The following is a 25640-nucleotide window of genomic DNA, read 5'->3' as shown; positions in this document are numbered from 1 at the left end:
TACACTGGATTTTCAAGCTCCAACTCACAAGCATTGAGGTTGTAATTTAACAGCTACCTAATTACTTGTATGGGGGAGTAGAGGTTGAGAAAATTAATGATATACAAAAGTGAATTCTGTTATTTTAAATGTGTTTCCCTCAAAGAGCCAGCCAAAAGGAGCAAAACAAAATTGCAAAAATCCTCTCTGTACATACAGTTCATAAAACACGAAGGTCACAGAGCAAGGCAACCCAACCCAGACCCATTCTCCCCAAAAAGCTGCAGACTTTCATTTGCAAGTACAGCCCGCAGAAGGCGGGGGAGGGAGAGGACAGAAGAAAAACACGCAAAAGCCAGTGCAAAGCTTTGCAACCCTGCTTCATCATGACAATGTGAGGGCTCAGAGTGCTTGCTCAGGATCACCCCCGATGGAAAAAAAAAAAAAAATCACTAACTTGATCGCTGTCATGCCACAGCTCCAGCCTAACAGACTTTGATTTGTACAGGACAATCCAGGATGTTGCAGTATCCTTTATGCTGCTTGCCCACCACGGAGATACCGACGGAGGAATTTCTCACACACACGCGTTACACGCTCTCTGTAATACTTTCACAACATTAAGTACTACCCTTCAAAAACAAACCACCACTTCAAGCTGCAAGTACTCCCCTATTTAGATATATTTTAAATAGCCCATTAGACTGTAACACTCAAACCTACTCAGCCACACGAAACCGGGCATATTTCACTATTTCACAAAAAAATTGAAAAAGGACTAAACTTACAGGGTTGTTACTCCACCGTTTCTCTCTAGCACACGGCACATCATTGAACTGCAACGCCTGAAACAGTAACTTGACCTCTCTGGGAAGGTGGGCGGTATTATACAAGCTGAAACATTAGAAACATGCATAATTACGCTGGGTATTTGCCACACATTCTTTCATCCGTGAACAAATATGAATGGAAAAGTCACACTGACACTCCAGGCTTAGATTATGTCCAAACCATCAATTAAGAAGATTTTTTTCATGAGGCCTTGGGAGAACAAAAGTTTTCAGAGCAGAAGAAATTTTCTGTGGAGTTACACTGTGCATATATTACAAAGAGAGCACCGCCAGCTCAAGGCTGAGACAACAGTGAGCTAGACCAGGGAATTTCAGCTTTCTTGCCCGCCACCACCGGCAGCTTAGCCTGTCGCTTTGTTCTCCTGGGAGCACATGCAGCCGTGGCACCCATTCATGCAGCGCCAGCAAGGACGCCTGCCAGGGTGCCACCTGCATCCTGCCACTAATCACCCACCCCTTCCTGCGGTGACACCTCTCCTCCACGCCACTGCAGCACCTGCCTGTCCCTCAGCACAGCCCTGTGACAGCTCCATCCAACCAAGGACCTTCAGCAGGACCCATATGGCTGGTCTTAAAGCATTACCAAATGGACAAGGAGGGCAGGGGACTGGAGACAAGACACTGTGCTTGCCCACAGCTGCACCCACATCCATGGCTCACACCACAACTGCTCAGGCTTCTGGCAATGCCCCTTTTACACCAAGCATGTGGAGCTCCCTCGCTGTACATAGCCTTCTCTTCCAAAAACAAAGCATTTGGAGGAACTGCACACATATCTAACCGCAGTCTTCTGCTGTCACATTAAGGTTTTCTCTTCTTCAAACTCAAGACTTAGCCATGCTCCTCCTGTCCAAGCAAGATGCATCATCCACAGCTTCTATGATCCTAGTTTCTCTTCAAGATGTTTTGACAGTAACATCCACATAGTTTTTCCCAGGCAGCTCTAGCTTATCCCCTTTCCACAAGGGGACACTTTCTGTTCTTGATTCAACAATTTCATTCCTCATGCTTGCCCTACAAATAGATGTGGGATACACAGTATTTCAGCCAATTTCCCATGCACTACATACAGGCAACACATGCACATCTGTAGCACTGGTATGGAGCAGAGACATGACTTATTCTAGAATAATTCTTTTGCTTCATCCTTCAAGCAGGCCAGCTCCCTCCCTCTCTGGCCCTTTGTTTATATACTTCAAAGCTTTTGAAGGTCATAGCAAGGTATATATTGAACTACCTCTCAAGATCTGAGAATCAGCGTTGGATACAACCGTTGCTGTTTCCAAACATGAGTTGCCAGCAGTGATCACATAATAAAAACTTAAAGTTTTTCCCTACATATACCTGAATACACAAGATATTAAAAAAAATAAAAAAATGGTGAGTGCCAAGCAGTGTGAAGTGATACAAGAACTCACCGTGGATTTATTTATTCTTGCTAGTTTTAAACTTGTTTTTTCAAATAGTGGTTTATTCATTAGAGGTTAAACTATGCATACTTTCTTGGACACCTCTGAAAACTGTGGGGAACTTTATTTTGAAATTTCTCACCTTCTTCTTTATAACTTAAAAATCAGTTAGAAAAAGACAGAGCAGCCTTCTTAAACCTTACCTGAGATATCTGTTCAAAATGCCTGAGCTGTATGATGAAAAAGCTTTCAGTCAAAAGTGGTTTGTGGCCAAAAGAAAGGGAACAATGTGCATCTGCAGCATAGCAATGCCCACAGAGCACAGACCTAGGTTAGCAGCAAATCCTCATTGGAATCATTTAATTGCCACTATGTATGAATAGGAATTTATCAAGCCTTTTCCAGTATTTGCTTTTCAAGCAAATACTAAAGAACGGAATCTTAAAGGTATAGTATTGACTTTCCCATTTAGAAGTGGTTTGATAACAACCTTCCTCAAGTCATTCTGCCAGGAAGGAGTAGTGTGAGCACAGAGATAATCTGGGCTTGTTGGTTAAGCTCTTTCTCCTGCTTTATTCAGAAGGCCTAGACAAATAGTTTATCCATGGACAGACCTTGGGGCCTTATAAAATATTTTGTATTCTACTACAAACTTAGGCACATTACATAAACATCAGGAGTGCCCACTAAAAATGTGAACACCTTCCCCTCTGCCCTGCAGTAAGTGTCTTCATGACACTGCTTCATAAACTGATCCCTAATAGAAAAAAAAAAAAATAAATGAATGAATAGATAAAGTATTACAGAGGGCTTCCATCAAAAAAAAAAAAAAAAAAGTGTTGTAATTTATAGCCTGTCTATACATAAAACAGGGTTTGGGGAAAAAGAGAGGGAGGGGGAATTCAGGTGTATAAACAAACTTTTCCAGTCTTCCTTATCAGCGCTCAACTTCTGAGAGGAAGAAAGAGCTTTGTTTCATTACTGATAAGAGACTGTTTCCAGAAGTGTTGGAGACCAGACTGCTCTGGGGGGAAGTGACAGTGAGAATCATGTATGTTCATCTTCTCCCTGGAGGTACAGTCCTGTCTGGAAGTGCTCTGAGCACACACCAAGCATTCAAGTCATCCTGGTGTACACTGACACCTCCACAGACCAGGAGCACTGAAAACCACAGATCCTGCATGAAACAAGCAGATCTACAAAGGCTCCCAGCTGTATTGTCCATGCCAGAGCCCATAATTAGTGAACAAGCTGCTCAAAATGCAGCAGATACTTTGATACCACATTTCACAGCATATCTGGACTGGAGCCAAAGAGCTGCTTGCTGCCTGATAAAAGCTATAATGGGGGTAAGGCTCAGTCCTCCCGGGAATGGTTTCACCAAGTCCTAAAGCAGCAACAACAGTACCTTCAGCTTAGATTGCATAAATACCTGCAAAATCACTGCTATCAAGCTTAACCATTGGGAAATTTTTATTTTCAAATCTGTATAGAAGCTGTGCGTTACTGCGTACTTCAGCAACCACGTAATAGATGTGACTTGATTTCCTCAGAACACACTCGTCACAAAAACAGGGAAACATCATCCTTCACTTCTACTCCACGGGAGAGCACTAAGTGCTTCTGGTGACACACGGGGTGGTAGCAAGCAACCAGCACGGTAAGCTGTCATTCACATTTCACTCCAGTGAGTAACATGTATATAGTTTACAAATACACAAAACCAATTCATATGCTAAACATGAAAGAAACTGTCCTCAAGAGCTAGATGCTCCCAAGATCATGTTTCAAAGCAATGCTGTATCTTTCTGTTAATCTTTTGGGAAAACCAGTATGGATAGTCCGCTGCAATGTGATTAACACAGGAATTTGAGCCTCTCCATTGTGACCTTCCACAGAAACCTCAGGGGTCAAGAGGAGCAGCTTGTATGTGTTTTGCTACAATGCCAAGATATCTGAACTATCAACATAAGCCTTCTCTAATAGTAGGAGCAACAAGTTTCTTGGGGGGACTTTCACATACACCCTCTAAGACTGCCACAAAACATATTTTAGACAGCCATTAAGGAAAAGTTGTTCTTTTAAAAAGTAGTTTCAGAAATTCAATTTTGATATTCAGTTAGGAAAAAAAAAAAGGTTTAAAGACTATCAAAACAGTAATGAGAAAAGAAGAACTGCTTTCTTAGAACAGTGGTTAATTAATAAAATAAAGCTGAGAGGCAATTTCTTGCTCCAACAGTGAAGTGCTAGGCAGAGAGAAGGAGGGCTTGAGGAAGGTGTGTTTTTTTTTTTTTAATCTCATTCAGCCACATCATATCAAATTCTTGGAAAGCCCTGAAGTGCACAAGCACAACTGAAGCCTGGCAGCAACGGTGCTCTGTTGCTGGAGGTGGTCGTGCCATCCTCCCCCAGCTCAGTGACCTGCTTGGGGAGAAGGCAGTGAGGTGGGGAGGTGGCTGCAATCTATCGCTGCGCTCTGCAGAGGCCCCAGGCTCCATGAGAACAGCAGGTGAAAATTTAAACTCAATCCCACTCAGCATGCTTGGTATAAATAGCCCCAGGGTGGCAAACATCAAGCCATGAAAAGAGATTATCAGATGAGTTTTTTTCTCCTCATTCTTACCCTTTGCAACTTGAGAAGAGTGAAAGAGGACACCAGCAGCTAGCAAGGAGGCTGCTAATTAATTCCTCCTCACCCAAGCATTGCAAAGCTTCCAGCCACAAAGTCCCTGCCAATCTAAGAACAAGCACCTGATAGCACTAGAAGAAAGAGGCTTGATTCGTTCTGAAAAATGGCATCAGAAGAGACAGGATCATTTCACAAGATCAGCTTTTCCCCCCATAGGCAGGGAGAAGAGATGAGAGAAGCAGCATCACTCTTGGCTACACAATTTTAGGACAGGTTAACGTTCAGAGCACTGACTTGTGTCCCCAGTCATTTTGACGAAGGGTCAGCATGCCACAGGCACAGATACTTTCAACAGGACGACTTTGCATAAGGAAGAGTCCTTACGCTCTCTCTTCGATGAAGACACTTCCCCCAAAACAAACAGTCTCTGTAAGTTGTAAGAGAAATGGCTTGCTGTCAGGGCAGAGCCCACATGCCATTTCAGGGTGACAAGCCAGTGCAAGACAGGCAGCTGAAGCACTTGAAAGTGAGGGAGGCACGGCACTGTTCCTTTAGGTGCTCAGTTAACCTGGATAAAAGGCTATAAAAAGATCTTTGAAACTATCAGTAAGATGAGAGATGAGTCAGAAGAAATAATGGGAGAACAGGAAGAGGCTCTGCAAAGAGACTTCAGCTCTCACGAAGCCTTCTGCAGCCAGCAGTAATTTGTTTGCCTAGCACAGCTGCTCTGTTAGCACTATCACAATGCCAGCAAAGAAGCCCTGACAGAGGGAGCTGGACTCCTGGCTGTCACCAGGCAGATAAAGCCATAAGTCAAAGCATCATCCACAGCACCTGCAGATCAGCTGCATCTTTCTGGACTGCCAAGCGGACACCACAGCCATTAAAACTTCAATGAACAAACCCACCTGCAAGCACAAACACTGTAAAACCCAAACAACTTTCACCCTTCACACCCTATCTGTGTCTGTGATGTCCCTCCTTTCAGCTAAAATGCAATGAAGCATGCAGCTGCTTGAATTTATATTGTGGTTTTGGATGAGGGAGGCCAAGATATAAACTAGTGCAACACCCAGAGGAGATCTAGCCCCATCACCCTTTGGCAGGTATGTTTACACTCCCAGTTTTATTCCCCTTCACAACTTGCTTGTACCCAAGGCAAAGTGGGAGCACCAAGACCCTCCCTTGGCACTGCATGGGTCAAAGCTGGCACAGGACAGCTGGACAATCAGTAATGTAAAGGATTTGACTATGTCATATATGCTGTGTCATGTCACCCCTGAGCACACTGTACAACTGGAATGCATGGCAGATGTACGCCTAGTCAACTGTGTTTTCTTGCTTCAGCTTTCCCATCCCTTTGTCCCTATCCTGAAACTGCTTTTCTTCCCTCCTGCCCAGCAGCCTCAGATACATTTTTCCCTTGAGAAGAGGACTGCAATTTCTTGCCTTACCATGGAACACAAGCTTCCCTGAAATCAAAGAAGGAAGAATGCTTTACTTGGTTTGAATCTGAAGACACCTGCAGTTCAGTCTCAGGTGTGCAATTCAGAGCCAACAGCTAAAGAAGGGAAGTGTCAGGACCAGACACTGAAACACACCAGATTTTGCTCTGGGCAAACAAGAGGAACATTTATAATTTACATACACAAAGAGATTTTAAAGCAGAAATCCTCCACTGATGATACCCTGTTGCAGGTTAATCGGTTCCCATGGACAAGCTCCTCTGTGAGGAGACTGGCTGGCTTCAAGCCGTTTTTCATGCTTCAGCCTGGGAGAGGATGGCCAGAGGAACCTGGAGACACAGACAGGCTGAACCAGGAGTGCTGGTGGCCAGTGGCTTGTCTGGGTAAGCAGAAGTTACATAGCTATCCTCCAGATGATTACTGAGCATTTCACTCTAATGCTATCAGATCTGAAGCATGAGATGGAGCAGAATGTATAAAGGCAGAGTCTCTTCTTTCCTACTAAACTCGGTTTTTCATTCTCAGGAGCAATACAATGCCATAAACATTTTTTTTTTTTTGGTGTAAATTGAGGGCGTGTCCTCCCCTACTTGGGATAAACTCACTTGCACACATTCCTTCCTTTTACACTGTGTACATCACTGCTTGGTATCACAGGCAGTGTCGGGATGACTCACTGTGGGATGTTACCGATTAACAGCTCACTTCAGGTCTTTTCTGTGTGTCTCCACAGGACTCCTTGCTGATATCACTCAGGCATCCTGACACCACCTGTTTCTTGTGACTGCCCTCGGGTCTATCAGACAAAAACTACTCCAATAACCCAGAGTTCACCAGGTACCAGCAATCTTATTCCTCCCCTCCAGAGCACAGACCCCACCTGCTTGCAACTACGCAGCCCTGCAGCACCAGCCTTTCATGTCCTTGGAGGCTTTGCACACCATAAAGAAGGATTTTGGGTCTTGCTCGGATCCCAGGTGTCCAAGCTTTAAGAGACAAAGCTGTGAGTCACTGAACCCCCAGGGGCCAGGACACTGCCAGGCAAAGTGCCTGCCATGGGCTGGGAGCCTGTCGTTCACTGGTTTAAGAGCTGTAACAGATGACCAGCTAAGAGACCTTCTCCTGTTTCCACATGCACACCTGGTCTTATTTCCAAATGCAAGCTCTAGCAGTCCACTGTGGTCAGTCATGCCAGCCCCACTGATTTGCACAAACGCCAGAAATCACTCCTGTCTCAGGGGACTGGTAGCCCCCATGAGTATATTGTAAATATTACCAGATAATATTTACATCTGTGTCAAACCTGTGGTTAGGAAAAAAAAAGTTATTTCAGTCCATCAGTCCTTTGATCCTCTGACAGATCATTTCCCGACTCAAGCTGAAACAACACAAAGGACTTTGGACACCAACCAGCTGTCACAGTTGTGCTGTGAGCTGGCACTGAAGCCACGCAGCCAGAGGGGGAAGATTTAGGTGGTGGTAGCGGAGCAAATGGTAGTCTGCATTCACAGCTTGTTTCTTCTTTAGCTTAAACTTTTGGTGGGAGCTGGTGGAATGGGAGCCCACCAAAACATGTGAACAGCTGCTGCAGGACACTCTGACATCACCAAGGTATAGCAAAAAAAACTCTTGGATGCGCTACAACCAGGGACAGGGGAGGGGATGAAGGGGAGATGTTTTTTCTTTGTTTTTCTCTCCAGAGGATGCTTAGGCACTGTCAGAGCTCCAAATGCAGTGACCCCTTTTTGACCTTTGGGCCTGAGCTGGGAGAGAGACAAGTGAGCTTAACAAAGATCAGAGACACCAGATGGGAAAAGTGAAGGCAGAACTATGGTTTAATAGCCCTCTCCTTTTATCCTGTTTAAAATGAAGTATTCACACGGTAACCCACAACCTAAAAAAAAAAAAAAAAGAAAGAAAAAACTGATATTAGCAGCCTGCTTTCAACATCCTCCCTCAGATATTCTTCTAGCACAGATATATTCATATTTTCCTCTGTTTCTACTAGCATATACAGCACCTGGCAATTACAAAGAAATGCAGCTTGAGGGGAAGCAGATTAGAAGTATGACTTGCTACATAGTTCTGGTATGATGAACTCTTAATTAAAAAAACACTATTAATTCAAAGTGTTGAAAGGAACAGTCCACGAAACTAAGTAGTTTTTTCCAGCCTTCATCCTCATTTTAACTGATGTATTTTATCACCAGCCTTTGAGAAACCGATTCTACAGTCTCAGTGGGACTAACCACAGCACACAAAACAAAGCATGATAGGAAAAAAGAACCCTTGAGATACCCCTGACATTTATTAACTTTTCCTACAGACAGCATAAAGCTGAACTCCTGAAACTCCTCCTCGTGCCAGACTTGTTACTCTAACACTTCTTTAAAATGAGTTTTGGTTGCCAAGCAGCTCTCAGATGTGCAACTCGACCTGCCAAGGTCTGGCTGCACCAGTGTCTTCAAGCTTCACAGCACAAAGGGATAAACTTAATAAAACCTATGCTCGGTGCTTTGAACCAAGGCTAGATCCAGAACTGACATTACTGTGCAAGTCTCTGTTGTGATGCAAATGCTCAGCCTGCTCTCCTTCCCTCCCCCCCCCCCCCCCCCCCCCGAGCATCACTGCAAGACTACACCACCCTGCCCTGCCCATGCTCTTGCACCAACATTTCACCTTTGCAGCCTCCTGCTCAGCCTGACACTCATGCCAGCACACCAGCAGCCACAAGGGAACAGCAGCAACATGCCAGCGCTGTGTGTAACCCAGAGACAAAGCCAGCCCAGCTCCACAGCTGCTGGCCAAAGAGGGCAGCAAACAAACCGGGCAAGAGCAGAGGAAATGCTCATGTGGTGTTAGGTCAGGAGTTAAAATATCACAACGACCTGCAGCTTCCATCATGAACAGGATTGACAAATGCCAGAGCAGAGGAGAAGCTCTTCTGGACAAGGCATCCAGCTTACGATGCAGTTCCTGCCACTTGAGATGGCCAGCAAGGTGACAGTAAGAAGGGTCGTCCTTCCTCCAGAAGGAAGTTAAACTGTGACTTAAAATGAAGTTTTCAAGAAGCAGCCAAGTAAATGGATGGAACAAGCAGAGATTTCCTAAATCAGGGAGAAGCTTGGGATCTGAGTCTAACAAGATGAATATTATCCCTTTTCCACAATAACTAGGAGCCTTCTTTACCTGCAGGTCCATCTTCAGTTTCAACATCAGTGCTGACAGTACCATTACCATCACTCACCTCACCTGACTTCAGTCCCAATTGGGCCATCCAAAGTGAATCATAAGCCAGCCATGGAGTACAACAGCTTCCCCTCCCTCCCCCCCCCCCCCCCCCCCCCACACACACACAATAACAAAACATAATTCATACAGGAATGTAAAGCACAAGTCAGTCGCAGCCATACTTCTCCCAGAATGTTAGCAGCCTTGTAACAATCACCACTCAATTAACACGTTAATGAAAGGAAATCAAAAGGTCAGGTCAAATGCCATGTGTATGTAAGTCAGCATTCACAGCTAAGAAAATACCACTCTGCTGCAGACTCAGCTGGTCAGAGCCTCTGACATACACAGAACACATGTTGGGGACAGTCCACAGCCCACACTGCCCAGATGCAAGCATCTCAGACTAACAGCAGCACCTGTGACATCCCAAAACATTTGCATTCTGTGACCCCTAGCAAATGTGTTTTTTCCCTTCTTTTCCCCCTCCCAGTTTGATTTTATACTGTTTCCAAGATGACAACAGAAATGCAAGAAAACACACACACATACATGACAAAATTCAGGCCAACATGCCTTGCTGAGAAAAGTTTCCTCTCTGCAGCTTGCCAGGAAGTACTACGTGCATCTTTCATTAGTTACAGATATTTTTTCTTTGCAACTCTGAGTACCAAGAATAGCCAAGGCAGCCTAGCACCTCTTTTTCCATAACCAAACTATAACACCTCACAGGACTGCATCAGCCTGAAAAGCTGCAGTTATTGCCCAGTGCTGCTATGTTATGAGAGGCACCTGTATTCCTTCCTTACCTCCTCCCCCCCTTGTAATGAAGGGAAAAGTAACTGCACAGTTGACTCATCACTCCTGCAATATTCCCTTAAGACAAAGTTCAGGACTAACAGAAATTTGATGACAGACTGAAAACACAAAGGAACAGTTTCTCAAGACAAAGTTTTACTTGCCGAATTTGACAGAGGAGCCTGAGATCTATCAGGACCAGCTCTTTTACTTTTTATCTTATTTTTTTCTTGCTATGAAAGAGGAGGAGCAGGCACAAGTTGATGGGGAGTGAACAAAGCATGTGCTAGATAGAAAAGTTACAGGAAATAGGAGTCAGGGGAGCTGAGGCAGAGGAATAGCAAAAGCATGAGAACAGCAGAGATGTTTCACAGACACGTCTGGGCAAACATTCAAGGCCACGAGGTAAAAGTACCAGAAGCCAGGAGTCGCAGTGTGCCTCTTCATCCTGAAGAAAGCTATCCCAAGCAGCTCCCATAGGGACCTGCAGGCGGTGCCACGGCTTCCACACCAGCAGCTTGTGGGCAGCTGGGAGAAACCAGATGCGCTGGGCATCCAGGCCTCCCCTAATCCCCCTCAATCAATACTCAGCTGGTAATCAACGTGGCTTAAGTGGTCAGGATGAGGCAATCGGCACAGATGGGATGAAAAAGTCCAGCTTAATCAGGAAGGTGGTCAGCTGGCATGGCCCAGACAGAGCTACCCCTTGAGCAAGTTTAACCCCAGTGTCAGAACTGGTACATCTAGCAGGGATACTTTCAGCCGCCTTATATTCACGTGGTGTAGTCAGAAGCATCCTGCTAATCCTCCAGAGCTACCCTCCTAATTCACCAAAATTAGCAGGAAATTGATTTTAGCTTTCCTTAGGACACTGTGCTGAAGACTACGTCTCCACGAGCTGTTCATTCATCCTGCTGCAGGCAGATACCTCTCACTGTGTAGCAGGCTAGACAAGTGGGGGAAAGCACCATTTTGGCTGACTTTAATTTACCTCTGTATGCAAGTCAAAACCCATCTCAGATAAGACCAGCCTCTTTGTAGCAGAAGCTACAATGATCTACTGCAGTTAAATCCTCACCTGCAAGCCACTATTGCTTTAATTAGATTCAGTCGAATCCCGGACTCTGCAGTCTAGACATGGTTTAGCAATTGCTTTTATGTGAGTAACTCATTGCAAGAGAACACAGTTCTTAAAGGAATTAGATACTCATCACATGTTAGGTTTTATCTGGGTCTTACCTCAATTTTTGGCAAAGAAAACTACTCTGGATTTGGACAGGACAAAGTCAGCCTCGCTGAAGTATTCAAGCACAAGTCCAAATGAAGATTTTACACGGGAAAGAAAAGAAAATGTTCCCCTGATAACCCTAACACTTTTCCCATGTTTAGGCTTCCTGTTCAGAGCAGAAACATTTATGCTACAGTTTTGCAGAATAGTACAGAAACAAAACTGAGGCAATACAGATTTCTGTTACTTGTTCTGTCCCCTTCTGACAACCTCTGTACTACTTCGGGTTTTAGGCAGACAAAGAAAGATTGACACAAAGGAGAAAACAAAGTACCTGCTTCTGACCTACAGTACAGACACACCAATCACATTGTCAAGGACTTCCCATGCTCATGCATCTTTTCACAGAAACTTAAGGCAGGAACATCAGAGCAAATCTGTCTCAGCAACTTCAGGGTAGAAATCAACATGGCTAAACACTCTAGCCCCCAGCTCAGCTGAAGTTGGTTTGACTAAGTTTAATGTGCATAAAAAGTGCTGTTGGATGAGAGAAAATAGTAAGTGCCATTCTCCTAGCTACACACATATTTAATTGCAATTTATGTTTTTCCTCAAAAAATCTCTGGCAGAGTTTTGGTTAGACAGGGGAACACCAGCCCAGTGTTTCTGAAGATTGGATGTGCAGGGAAAGACATCTTACATACCTGTCTTCTTCCTCTGCAGGGCACCAGTCACCCCAGACAGCCAGCACTGGTACCAGAATGGCTGTAACTTGACATTGCATAATACAGTATTGACCAGCTCAATTAACAGTTGCTCTCAAAGGCACCAGAGAGCATAAAGACACCCATAAATCAGACCATTTTTACTCGAGCAATTGAAGAGGTCTTATTTTCTGCAGCTTACAGAGGAGAAAACGCTGGCCAACTTTTGTGATGCAAATCAACAAGTTGCTTGGAGGAAGAAGGGGAGAAAAGGCCTTTTAATTGAAATTGCTGTGAAACTTCCTCCCTACACAACAGCCGTGGAGGCTCCAGGAGCCAATTCAGGAGCACTGCACCTCCTCCACAACTGCACCACTCTCCTTCAGACCCTGCACAGCCAAAAATCTAGCCCCTTGTTTGCATGCTCTCACATGCCTCTGTCACATCACTGACCTGCTGTCACCAAAAGGCCTGGAGCCACCCAGAACCAGCACCAGAGCACCAAGCTGTTCCTGAAACTGGGGGGAAAGGGCTGTAAATCACTGCCCTTCCACGAAGGTGTAGCTACAAGCAAGCTGCTGCGACTCCTTCACGCAGCGGTAAGTCTCCAAAGCAGAGCGCCTGCCCGACTGAAACAACTCAGGAATGCGAGCAATGCGGGCAGGGGGGCTCTGATGGATACTGAGGGAGGACAGGAGCAGGCAGACTCCTGTGGTTTCCCGGCCGAGCTGAAGGACCAGCCCTGTCGACCCCACGCGTGCACGAACAGGCACAAGCATCACGGGAATGTGAGCAATGCAGACGGGGGCCAAGGGGGCTTTGCTGCCTGGTAAAGGGGAGTGAGAGCAGGTACAATACCCAGGGCTGATTCTGGTTGCTGCAGGAGTCTTTAGGTCACAGCAGATGGGTCCCTTCCCGTCCCAGCCTGTGCTCGTGGATGCAAAACTTCGCACGCAGCTTTGCAGCAAGACCTTTTGTCGCCAATACCTACACCGGCTGAAACAAACTGCAGGTCCGTCCCCTGGTATTTGGCAAGTTGCTGACATCAAAAACATACCAGCATCAGGAGCAATAAACACATGCACTTAACACGTCCTCAGCCAGTGATTTGATATTCAGCCCTACAAGCACACCCCTTCTGCTTTTTCTCCCCCAGGCTAAGCAAAGGAATTGCTGCACACGGAACAGACCTGACGCTCTCCCAGCTTTACTGCAGCCAAAAATAACAATTTCTTACGGCATGAGGAACGCTGTTTTAAAGGTTCATGAACAACACCAGGCTGTTTCTACCACTTTCCTAGTCCCAATATCCAGCAGAGAGAGAGGTTGGTGCAGGAGTGCTGCCACAGCAAGAGCTCCCCGCAGGGCTGATGCCACCGCCAGCCAGCAGCATCTCCTTAGCACGCCTACTGTGCACCTCGTGACAGTCATGATGTGTGCACGGCCACAAAGAAGGGCTTGTTTTCCTTAAAATTCCCCAGCTGAGAAGGTTCCTGGCAGCCACTAGTATTTTCGTGGATGTGACTGATCTCACACATTGCTTAAAAACATGACAATGGTCACGGGCAGCAGCGGTGATGGGGTGAGAAACTGCAAGAACAAACACACAAAAGAGATAAAGACCGAGTGATAAATCACTGATGGGATCAGGAAGAGAGCAAGAAAGCTCATACTACACACTGCTCAGCCCTTTTCTGTTTGAAAGTGATAATAATAATAAAAAAAAAAAAAAACAAAACACGGAAGAACAGAGTTAAGAAAAATGCATGAACTTCGTCAGCCCAGCAAAGTGAAGCTGACAAGACTGCAGCTTATCACAGCTACACCATTTTCATCACGTCCTGATTTCAGAGAGATTCATTCACAGGGTCTTCTTGCAGGTGACTCTGACATGGGGAAACTACCAACGTACCATAAGAGAATACAAGCAGACTACAGGCAAAGTACATGTGTGAAGAAAACATTTAGTCCCAATTTCCAAGCCAGAATAAGTCTTGCATTCATCTGAGAAAATAAACTCTTCAAGAGCTTACCATAAAAAAAAAAAAAAAAAAAAAGGCAACTTAAACGTTTAAGAATTATTTCAATACCACATCATGAGGGAATGGAACTTAAAAGAAAATCTCTTCTTGTGTTGCTTTCTGTAAAATCTTAAGGCTAGTCAGGGATAAAGACTGTTGTTTTAAAAGCAAATTGTTTATTGAGAAAAGTTTTTTTTTTTTTTTAAATGCTGTGAAGCAGCTTAATTCTAATCCCACTCATAAATCCACACTAAGTCTTCTGGCTCTTTTCAGGTGTCTTTGAATTAGAAACCAAAATGCAAATTTGCCTGCTCAAGAATTCTAACATTTTCCAAAGTGAACTTTTCTTTTTTTAAAAGAAAAAGTTGTTCTTCAGCAAAACAATTCATGGACTAAAATTATGAGAAGTGATAGTTAACATGGAAACTTTCTCCCTGTTTTTCGTTTTGTTTGTGGAAAACGAGATTATGAAGAGAATTTTAAGTTTAAAACATACATTTTTATTAACATCTTCATAGGGACAACCGATCTTTACTCAGCAAGCCAGTCTCTGCAAGAAAAGGTAACAGTGACAGATGAACAGAAAGCCAGAGAACACAGAGCAAGTTAGGAGGTATACTGAAAGACACAGGAGCTATGGAAACCCTACTTTAGGATAGCCATGAAGTCCCACCTTGGTGTACTTGTATGGTTTTCCATAGCGTTCATATGCAGTTTTGGACAATGTCCTCCACTTCGTTAGGATTTCTCCAGCCATACTGCGACCATCTTTTACTTCTGGTCTCTTGTGCACTTACACTGCAATGAACAAAAAAGCTGAGCCTGGCCTGCAAAATTACTTCTGCTTCCTGTCCCTGTTTGCCCCAGAAACCCAATTACAAAGTTAACTCATGCTAATGGAGCCTGAAGGGATATGCACACACTCTCAGCTACATGACAAGTCATGGTGAATGAACTGCCTGATTTTGACCTTTGTTTGGTGATCTAAAATGTACACAATGCATATCAAAGTTGTCTATCACAGAATACCAGATACAACTTGGTCTACCTGTGTGTAATTGGCATTAAAAGTCAGATTCAAATAGACGTATCATTACACATTAAGGCATTCTGTTCAAAAAAAAAAAAAAAAAAAGCAGGATCAACCCCAGCATCAGTTCCTACTCTGAAGAAAGTTTCAGCTAAATATCTTCTCTCAGCAGATATTTTGCTGTGTCAACTAAAGGCACATTCACTTCGAAGAAAGCAAGGCTTTGCTCCAGCAAGGCCCTCCAAAAGCCAGGCTTGCCGTGGGAAGCAGGCTGTGCCTTAGTATATCAACCACTGACATCACAAGTAGACACTGAAAAGAAGGAGTTGAAATAGAGTAGAACCTGTCTACTAGCATCTGGGTTACTAACAAAGCACTGGTGAGACAAAAAAAGACAAAAGCCCCACGGGCTTTAAATTGCCTTTGCCAAACTGCAAAACAGAAAAGACCTATCAACTCTTTTGTTCAGACTTTTCTGTCGGAAGCCTGGAAATCAGAGACACAAGTTTCACAATATTGTTTCATTAGTAATTATGCATGGGTCATGTCCCCTTACCTTTGTCTGATAATCAACATCTTGACTGTCCTTTGTTACTTTTTATATCCTAAAACACTTAAAAGCCAAAAACAAGAGAAAGAAAGGCTCTAGTCTTAATACAAAGATTTTATTTTTTTTCTTTCCAGTCACTGCACTTCTTGGCAAGTTCTCTGGCACAGTACTGAAGAACTGCAAAAAACTCTGATGTATCTTTCTTTCTCTGTCCAAACCGGATTAGCTGGGAGTAACCCTTAGAGATCCTCTGCATTACCATATGCTGAGACAGGGATGAAAAGAGCAACATTTGCAGAAAGTTTACTATTGTCTGCAGTCCTTTGGGTTTTTTGACACAGCTGTTCCAAAGCAGCTCTGGAATGAGACCCCTCCTTTTCTCATTTAGCAGCTCATGAAGTGAATGAAAACACTGTGACAGAAGTCCTAACATACACAGCCATGTTTATGCACCTAAACAAACACATTCAACCTTTGACATGTCTCACTCCAGGGGAGACTCCCAACCGTTACATATCAAAACTAATTACATTTAAAAAAAAAGTCAGAATAACTCAGGAAATCACTATTTTAAACTATACTCTTCCATCTCTGCATGAATATGAAACATGAGGCAAAGGCGTTTTCCAAATCCCACGTGCAGAGTGGGATGCTCCTGCCCACCACTTTCAGAGATGTTTGTCAATGGGACAACTTAGAATAAGCCACGTTGGCTTCCACAGGCTCATGGGGGAATCCCAGAGTCAGGAATTAACGGACACGAAGTCATGGCTCACCTCCGTGCTGGAACTGGGTTGCTGCCCACCCCTTGATCTAGGTCTAACAGGTTTGTTTCCAGACACATCTGGTGCTCCCAAGCAGTTTTGTCCCACAGCCCATTAATATTAGTGCCTTCACAAAGAAGCTGGCAGCAGGAGGACAGGAGGAGACTTCAATCATCTCAGTGGGGCACAGGTTTGCAGCAGGCTGCAGCCCTGCAGGGAAAAGCAAGGAGATGCAAGGATTCATAGCGATGGCAACAAGAGACACTGCTGCAGTTCCAGCACCATATCTGAAGTTCATGGTGCAAAACCACCTGGGTCACCCTGGGCAGCACCTTCCCCCCTAATAATTACACTGGAGATCTGGAAAGGGATCAGAAATGTGTCAAAATAATGAAAGTCTCAGAAAAGAAACTACTCTTGCTTTTAACAGATTGAGAAAGCACTATCTGGAAGCAGCTAAGGAATTACATAAAATAAAGAAAGGCACATAAAAAGTAAATCAGAGCTTCTTATCACACAGATGAGGTATGATCAAGCTATGCAATTGGGAGGCCAAAACAACAAAAGAATAAAAAGACATATTGACTACTCCCACTCCTGGTCGCATGTGCATGTGTGCATATAGATCCATGCTACAGAAGTCATCATCACTGCAAAGCATCCATGAAGACTATCAGCATGGTGAGGCTGAGAGAAGGATTGTACAGGTAATAGTATTATCCAGAGCCATGCTTGGCAACCCTAAAGTCCTCAGGGAAAACAAACAACAACAACTAGGGACTTAATGCTAAGAAAAAAGAAAAAAAAAAAAAACCACAATGTCTGCTAATTACAGACTGATACAAGTCATAAGGCAAGGGACAGATTAGTCCTCCCCAACCTTGTGTGTGCAAATACTACACAGTTCTCAAAACCTCTGTTACAAAACTCCTCAGCACAGAGCAGCCTTACTGGGGCTGGAGCTTTGCTGGAAAATTAACATCTTGGCTGTTATTTTCTCCCTGCAACCCACCCGAGCAGCCAGGGCTGCCCCAGGCCTCTCCGCTGCCTCCCTGTTAAAAGCACCCAGGTGAAGGAGAGAAGCCACCCAAACCACCTGAGGAGAGGACACTTGCTTGTGCCATGGTGGACCATGGACTGAGAGAGCAGGACCGCAGAAGACCCAGCAGCAGCAGCAGCACAACCCACGCCAGCCAGCGTGCTACAGCCTCACAACCATGCATGGGCTTCCCTCCGGGCATGGAAGAAGGCAGGCCAGAAAGGAAACCACAGATACTTGGCAACCTCCACCAATAGAGCTCAGGGCATTTACAGATGGGAAGGGCACCCTCTACTTCCATGGCAAGTGCCAAAGTTTCATAAAGCACGAGCTAAGAAGGCTGCCAAACCATGGCAGGCCAGCAAGCCATCTGGTCTGTCACTTGAGAGGTGCACTGAACGCAGGCCCAAGCCACACAGAGGTGTCCTTGCTGTCCCTCCCCTGGGTGGCCCATGTCTACCAGCTGGCTCTGAAGCAGCTCCAGCTCCCAGTCTTTTGTAGTTCAACCAGCCACCACCCTTCAACAGACCACTTTTCCTCAAGAGGCCTTGTTTTAGGGAAGTGTTGCAGCCTCCAGCGCACCAGGGTTGGATGAGATACCAGGGTCTAATGTTGGCTCCTGTGTGCAGTAGGAAGCCTGTGCAAACGTTTTCAAGATCAGTATTTTGGTTGACAAAAAGACCAGACTTGTATGACAGATTTGCTTAGCTACATTTAAGTTTCAACTGTTCATGCCTGATGCCTCTGCCTTCAGTATACTAACTCGTCTGAAAAATTAAAGGGACATTTGAACGCAAACTTATGACTCATGGTTAATTGTCAGGTGTCCTTCTCCAGTACAGTTCTAATTAGAAATCACAAACATTTCTGAGAGCAGAAAGAGACTAAAAATTGATATAAGCTGCCAAGGGAAGCCTGTGGCAGCATTTTAAGTCTAGCAAGGTGCCTTCTTTAACTTATGCTTTAGCTAAACTACTTGTTGGGCTTCATACATGGGTAAGAGCCTAGGGCCTGTGACAGCCTGGAAGTGAGGACAGACTGCAAGAGCATCTGATCTGAGTGACAGAAGTCCTTGCATTACTAGCAAAGCTCAGAAAGCATTTTCAGTACCAACAGTTGACACCTGAAAAGTCATTTCCTGTTTTCCTCATCAATGGAAAAGTACAGTTTAATGGTGAAGAAATGACTATCACCATACACATCTTTCTACTATCTTGCAGAGGTTGCCAGGGAAAATTTTGTAAGAATAATATGGTTATGCCTTAAACCAGTCTTCAGATTTAACTTCCAGTCTCAACATAGCTGTCATGATTGCAGACAGCTTTCCTGAGTAAAATACATGTAGGAAGCAAGTGAGATAGAAATTAGAGTATAATTCACAATACAACATGGCTAGGAGTAACCTTCACAAAATATATAACTGCAAGAAATAATCAACTATCCTGTTCCTGACATGTACTATTATTTCTCTTTGGGCCCCAGCCGTCTGACATACAGACAGCTTGCACATTATTTCACCTCAACAGGCAGCATCTATAATGGTAGTAAGAGATAACCTTGGAGTATCAAAGTTGACAAGCCTAAGTGGTTTCCATGATTTCTCCATGAGATGCCTAAATGCTTTTTAGAGCACTGCCAATTATTCAACCGCAAAAACAGATACTTTTAAGATACTTAAGATGAATCATTTCCCACTAGAACCAAACACATTAAGTTTGACCATAAATCTGAATCTCTAGTCAAGACAAACTCATGTATCTTTTGTAAGTAATTAAATAAGATTTGTATATAAGAAGTCAGAATACAATCCAAACAAAAATGTTTTAAGTAAATCCAGTAAAAAAAAAAAAGTTAGAATTTTATTCACACAAAAAGTTAGAAAGTTATTCACAAGCTACATATACTGCATTGTCAGAAAATTAGGTGGAATCAAAACTTTTTGCAAGTTGTTGATTGTTCACTTTGTGTTGTGATTCCAAGTGAACTCCTCATCATTATGACACAACCTACCTATTAGCTTAACACTTGTCATCTTGCCACAATGCATAAAAATCTAGGGAAAAAAATCATACTTGCACATGTACGTACACACGAGCTTTCAAGCTACCTTGGGAGTTCTGCATTTCTTCCCTTTCTAAGGCACACAGGCAAGTTTGGATGGATCAGACAGTACAAGCAGTGACGCCTGAAACTCCCACCATGCCCCATTAGCCAATTCCATTAGCTAAATGACTAGGAAAAACCTCCTTTTCCATGACCTACCACTACAATAGGTGCTGACACCACAAGAAAATTTGCAACTGTCCTCAATTAACAACTAATGCTTTGGTAACTAAAAGCACGATCAGCTGCCTGTTTCCGACAGCTCTGCATCATTTACATAAGAGACTCTTCATTTAGAAGTTTTCATTTCACTTTCAGCATCTATTATTTAGATACACAGGGCACTGCAGAAAACAAGTCCATAAGCAGTACCAGAAGCTTACAAGCCCAAGAAAACTGCCTAAAAGGCAAACATATACAAGGGGGAATGATTGAAAAGACTCGTCTCATACAGAAGCCATTCATAGTATGAGAAATACATCCATTGCCAGTTCTGCCCATGGCATGGAAGTAGTGTTTAGAAACCTGCTCAAGCAGCACCTAAAAGCTCCCCCTTCAGTTTCCAATTGAGGGCCAAGTTTTGTCCTCAATTTCCCTAGTGCAATTTTAAACTAAGACCTAATCTCTAAAGAAAGCAGGTTTGTGCAAGTTTAAAACCTGAGGCACTGCGGACTCCTCTACAGGCTGGAGTGCTACAGAAGTTGTCAACAAATTAGCCAGAGCAGTCATCAGTAATTTATTTAATGGCAGTATCATGTTTGCCACCAGACAACCATCCACACTAATTGATGAGTTTTCCTCTGGCTGGGACTCAGGCAATAGACAGAAAAATCTCACTGTGACATCACATAAGAGTTCAGAGTAACATCAAACCCCACCAACAAGCACATGATGGGTTAATCACAGATTTAGATCAGCAGTAGAGTGTGTAGCCACCTACACCTCTGCCCAGCCTGGTGTTATACTGCTGCTGAATGCTGTCCTGTCAGAGAGAGCCACGTTTTCCCACATGCACCTACACCCCACGGGATGCTCACACTATGAACTCACACAGCCAGTCCCCCCAGGTCCCACGCAGCAGAGGTACAACCTCTGACTCGAAATGGCTGGAGGAACAAGACAAGTTCCTGTGCCACAAGACACCTTATGCTGAGGAAGCATTCTGGGGATCTGATCCCATTTTACCTAGCCACTAACACGAGCCAGATGTTCCCAGCTGGAGGAGAGACAAGACTTCATAGATGCAACTGGCTGGCTAGATGGGTCCCAACCAGGAGCTGTGCCCCACATGCACCATTCCCTTCAGGAACCGGACTCATGAAGACCCCAGCAGTAATTCCAGGGGCTTGAAAATCCACTGAAAGTCAGGGCTTTCTTTCTACCTTGGGTGCCTATTCTAGGATTCAACCCTTCTAAAACGTGCATTAAACCAATCAGCCGCCTTCCACCTCTCACATATTTTACTTTCTTCACAACATGCACACACAGCCTTTAATCAGAGCCAGCCACCCCATCAGAAAGAGTGAAGTAAAAGGGCAAGACATCTGATATTTTCAATCAGCAAATTGCCGTGGCCACCTTTCTTGGCTAGCCAAGATTCAAGGTTGTCAACTAAGCTACAGAATTGCCAGAAGGGCTATGCTGTTAATTAAATGTTTTAGAGCTTTGATTTTACAAAAAGCACACCACGACTGACCTTAACATCAGAACAAGAAAGCTAAACATAGCTTGGTCTTAAGTAAAACCCAGGGCCAAAGAAGTCACAAGAAAGTCATTTGCAGTACCGAGGCTTACAATTATGCCTGAATAAGTTTTTAAACACAATCATACACCGACTTATAGGGCCTTTTCACGTTCTTTGTTTCAGAAAGAATAAAACAGTTTTCAGACACACCATGACGTCTTTAAGTGCTTTTCGAGATCCATGCACAGCAGCCAAAGTTAATGCACGTTCATAAACTGGGCACTAAAACCCGAAGCTTCCCACCTCCACCGCCCCAAAAGAAAAATCGCTACTTTTAAGTGCTAGCTCACAGGTCAGACGGTACCGAAGGCAGTCAATTTAACCGAATCACAGCTCCCTTTGTGGATGCCACCCGCTCCCCACGCCGACACCCAGCCTCGCTCCCCCCTTACACAGGTGCCTCCCCACCTCCCCTCTCTTCGGCCCCGAGACGTGCACACGGGACAGGTTCAGTTCCCGAGACAAGCAGCAGAAACCTGCCTCCGGCGTGCTGCGGGCTCTCGGGGGGGGGCGCCGAGGGGCAGGGGTACCGGCAAGGCGTGCGGCTCGGCAGCGCTCCGTGCCCCGACACCACAGCGCCGGCTTTCCCCTGCAGCACGGTGGCAAAATAAATACAACAATTAAATAAACAAAAAGACATAAAAAAAAAAAAAAGTTCGCATACCGCCGCCCGCCCCGCGGGAAGCTCCGGGCGGGGGACCCGCACCCGACGGCGGGGACCCCCGCGGGTCCCCTCCCGCTCCGTCCCCTCCGGGGGGGCTCCGCCGCCCCTCGCCCCCCTCCCACCGCTCACCCGCGGTCTGGGCGCCCCGCCGGGGCCCCGCGGCGGGGGCGAGCATCCCGCACGCCGCTCCGCCGGCTGCTTTGTACCGCCGGCCGCCCGCACTGCGGCTGCGCGATGCCCAAAACCGACGGCGGTCCCCGCTCTCGCCCCCCGACGGCGCCGGCCGCGCAGCGACCCCTCCGAGTCCCGGCTGAACTCTCCTCCCCCGGACCGGCCGAGGGTGGGACTTGGTGGGGCGGAGGCGGTGGGATGAGATGGGATGTGATGGGATGCCGTGGGATGTGGTGGGATGTCGTGGGATATGATGAGATGCAGTGAGATGAGATGGGATGCCATGGGATGCAGTGGGATGCGATGGGATGGGGTGGGATGCCATGGGATGCATGCCGGATCACCCAGTCACTGGGATGCAGGAGCTCCATGCCAGGGAGAGAGTGGTTACTGTCGAGGAAAATGCAGCAATCTTGGGAAAACCCCACAAAGATTCGGGGTTAACCTGGGAGAAGCCCTCCCCGTGCTCTGGGTGGAGGGACTGACCCTAAACCCTTCAGGAGGGTTTGGACCAGCCCCAGTGCCGGGACAGGGCTGTGGGCAAAATGAGTTTATCGGCCTCAGAGCCTGGGCAGGAGGCACCTGCCCACTGCCAGCCCCTCTGCTAGATGGGGGCCTCAGCCAGGAGCTCAAGAGGAGAGCAAAATGTGATACAGCTCCTCTGCACTGCTTTGGAAATCTCAGCTCAGGAGCAGTGTTATTAAGCTGCTGCCTTGATCTTTACTGGCCTGAACAGGCTGACTCTGAAGCCCTTGAAGCTATGAAAGGGCACAGCGGTCTCTGTTATGTGAGTCCCGAGTTTTTGGCTTAACTGCTTGAATATTCAGTGTGGATTGATGCATGGTTTCTTTCACTCTTCCCACAATTAACCCAGGTGCTATCCTCATTGCCCCAGGCTCCCAGGTCCCTGGGAGCAAATGCTTTGGAGGCTTTGTGGTGATGCCACACAGCTTGGCACACCTCTTTTCCTGGTCTTCCCTGCACTACGGTGTCAAACGCTGGCACCTTCTCTTGCTCCCTTCTCATTTCTTTCTTTCTATGCCACTCCTCTGCTTTCCTTCTGCCTTTTCCTGTGTGATTTTCCTTAAAACATGAATATTTCTAGATTTTTTTTTTCCAGATATAACACCTGAAGCTCACGAATGCTGAACAGCATGGATTGCTTCAAGAATATTGATTCCAGAATATAGCAAGGAAGACATTAAGAAAATTTTAAAATTTCTGGTTTTCCCAGTGGACCACACCCAAGTAGCATTAGGCAAGAAATTATAGGGTTTTCTTGTCCTATAAAAAGCTAGCAGGCTCAGTGTTATTTCCATCTAAATAATTTCCAGTAGTTCTTCTGAAATACCCAAAGCCATTAAAACATTTTAGAGGTTAAAATGCACTGAGTATTTTCGTAAGCAAAGCCGTTATGATGTTGGTATAAACTATCTCTCAAACCACTAATATTTGCTTTATAAAAAAAAAAAAGACACTTTAGTATATTTTAGTTCAAGAGCACATATTTTTAGAAATATTTGCAGCCCAAGTCCGTGACCAGGCCCTGCAGCACATTAAGACACTAATAATTATGACTGTGCTAAGTCTCTATGAAAAGGCAATTGTTTATGGCTGAGCTACCAACTCTAGAAAAAAATGGGAGGAAAGAAATAGTTGAGACAACAGAGAGTACCACTTACCATCAGATATAACAACAACCAGAAGGAAAGCACACTCAGGCCAGCAAACAGCTCCTTAGCATCAGCTCATTCATCCAAACAGTTGGGTCAGGACCGTGTTGTACCAGAAACTGTACAAACACGGAGTGAAAGCACTCCAGGCCGCAGCAATGAACAGAGCAAGCAGATAGGGCTCTTTCTACTCCTCCCACTTAATCCTTTCTTTCAGGAGTTGCCAGCTCTTGACAATTTACACAAGTGAAATTAAATAAAGAAGTCAATTGTTGGTTACCTGCATAAATGTGGCCAGAAAAGACTCTTAGCGTGGCCACGCAGTAGATGGCACTTTTCTCTTGGACATTGCAGCTGAAACCAACAGGCCTTGGGTCACCCTTCAGCAAACAGGGGTGAACCTGGGGGTCAGCCAGATGAGGAAGAAGGGGGATATAAGGGAGCAGAAAGAGAGGAGGGCCAGTGAGCATCTTCATGTTCAGCTCCATCCCCCATGGGCACATGCACATGGGGGAGGTTGGGAAGCGAGGTGGCAGACACTCCCCAGACTCCCTGGAGGGAAAAAACAGCTCTAGTCTAAAGGAAAGCTGACAGAGCCTAAGGGAGGGAAGGGGTTGAGGGTGCCAGCATGTTCCTTGCCCACTGCAGGTGGGCACATTTAGTGGAGGAGCAGGGAGCAGCTCCCTGGCGTGCACTGCAGGTAGGAAGGGTGGATATACCCCTAACTTTCAGCAGACAAAACCAACCCACTCACCCCCTAAACCAACAGGAACAACAACAACCAAAGCACAATCCCACCTATTTTCCTAAAACCAAACCAAACCAACAAAACAGGTGCCACGTATTGGTGAGCAAGGTGGCCAAGAAAATCACAAGAGGCATGTCCTGGGGTTGAAGAAGTAAATTAAGGTAATTACTTCAAGAAAGTGTTCACATTGCAATTTCCATGATCAGGATCTGTCCCAGATAAATATTGTGTATGCTTTGACACACTTGTCTGTGAGCTATTACTTATACTGTGAGTGCAAGTGGCCTGGTAGCTATATCAGAGGCAGGCTGCACCAGCCCTGCTCCCATTTGCAGCCCAAGTCCTATTTCAAAGTGCAGAAAGGATTCCACAGATATCCCAGAAGAGTCACCTTAGGGCTTCCTCTAACAGGCATGGGAATCTGTGCCTCTACAGCAAGCAGCTCCTCAGCAGGACAGTGGATGGAAAAGGCTGATGCTCACTGATGTTTTGCACAGTGCCCCGCCACCACCTTCCTGCAGCACCCCAAAATCTGAGATGCAAAAATCTACAGCTGCTGCCAGGGCTCTGCAATGCTCGCAGCTCCAGGGAGGCCCCTGAGGCCACAACAACCTTCACCTGGTCTGTTGCTGTAAGTGGAAACAGCCCTGCCTCCTGAGCAAAACAATCCCATTAAAATTTCACAAACAGAATAATCTTGGTTCTGCCAAAACAAATCAAAAAGTTGAAACTTTCTTTCCATGGAAAAATCCAGTGCTTCCCTGATTTTGCCCAGCCTAGAAATATCACCAACACCAAACACACACGCATAAACACACAAAGAAAAGTCTCCTTACCA

General features: G+C 45.3%; 1 protein-coding gene across 4 annotated transcripts in view; it reads right to left on the bottom strand.

The window, feature by feature from the left end:
* The window catches only part of KANK1 (KN motif and ankyrin repeat domains 1), a 125682-nt gene extending 103189 nt beyond the window's left edge, over positions 1-22493 (bottom strand). For 2 of the 4 annotated variants that reach the window (XM_072030827.1, XM_038170256.2), the window contains exon 1: positions 768-873. The gene's annotated coding sequence lies outside the window, so the exon portion shown is untranslated. Of the gene's footprint in view, positions 1-767; positions 874-14989; positions 15115-22339 lie in introns of those variants that run through there. The other 2 variants (XM_038170255.2, XM_072030828.1) reach the window with 2 other exon arrangements.
* Positions 22494-25640: the final 3147 nt, after the last annotated feature.

Source organism: Anas platyrhynchos, chromosome Z (assembly GCF_047663525.1).
Source record: "Anas platyrhynchos isolate ZD024472 breed Pekin duck chromosome Z, IASCAAS_PekinDuck_T2T, whole genome shotgun sequence".
In the NCBI taxonomy this organism is placed as follows: Eukaryota; Metazoa; Chordata; class Aves; order Anseriformes; family Anatidae; genus Anas; species Anas platyrhynchos.
Note: the sequence above shows the minus strand (reverse complement) of the source record. Positions and strands in the feature narration are given on the sequence as shown.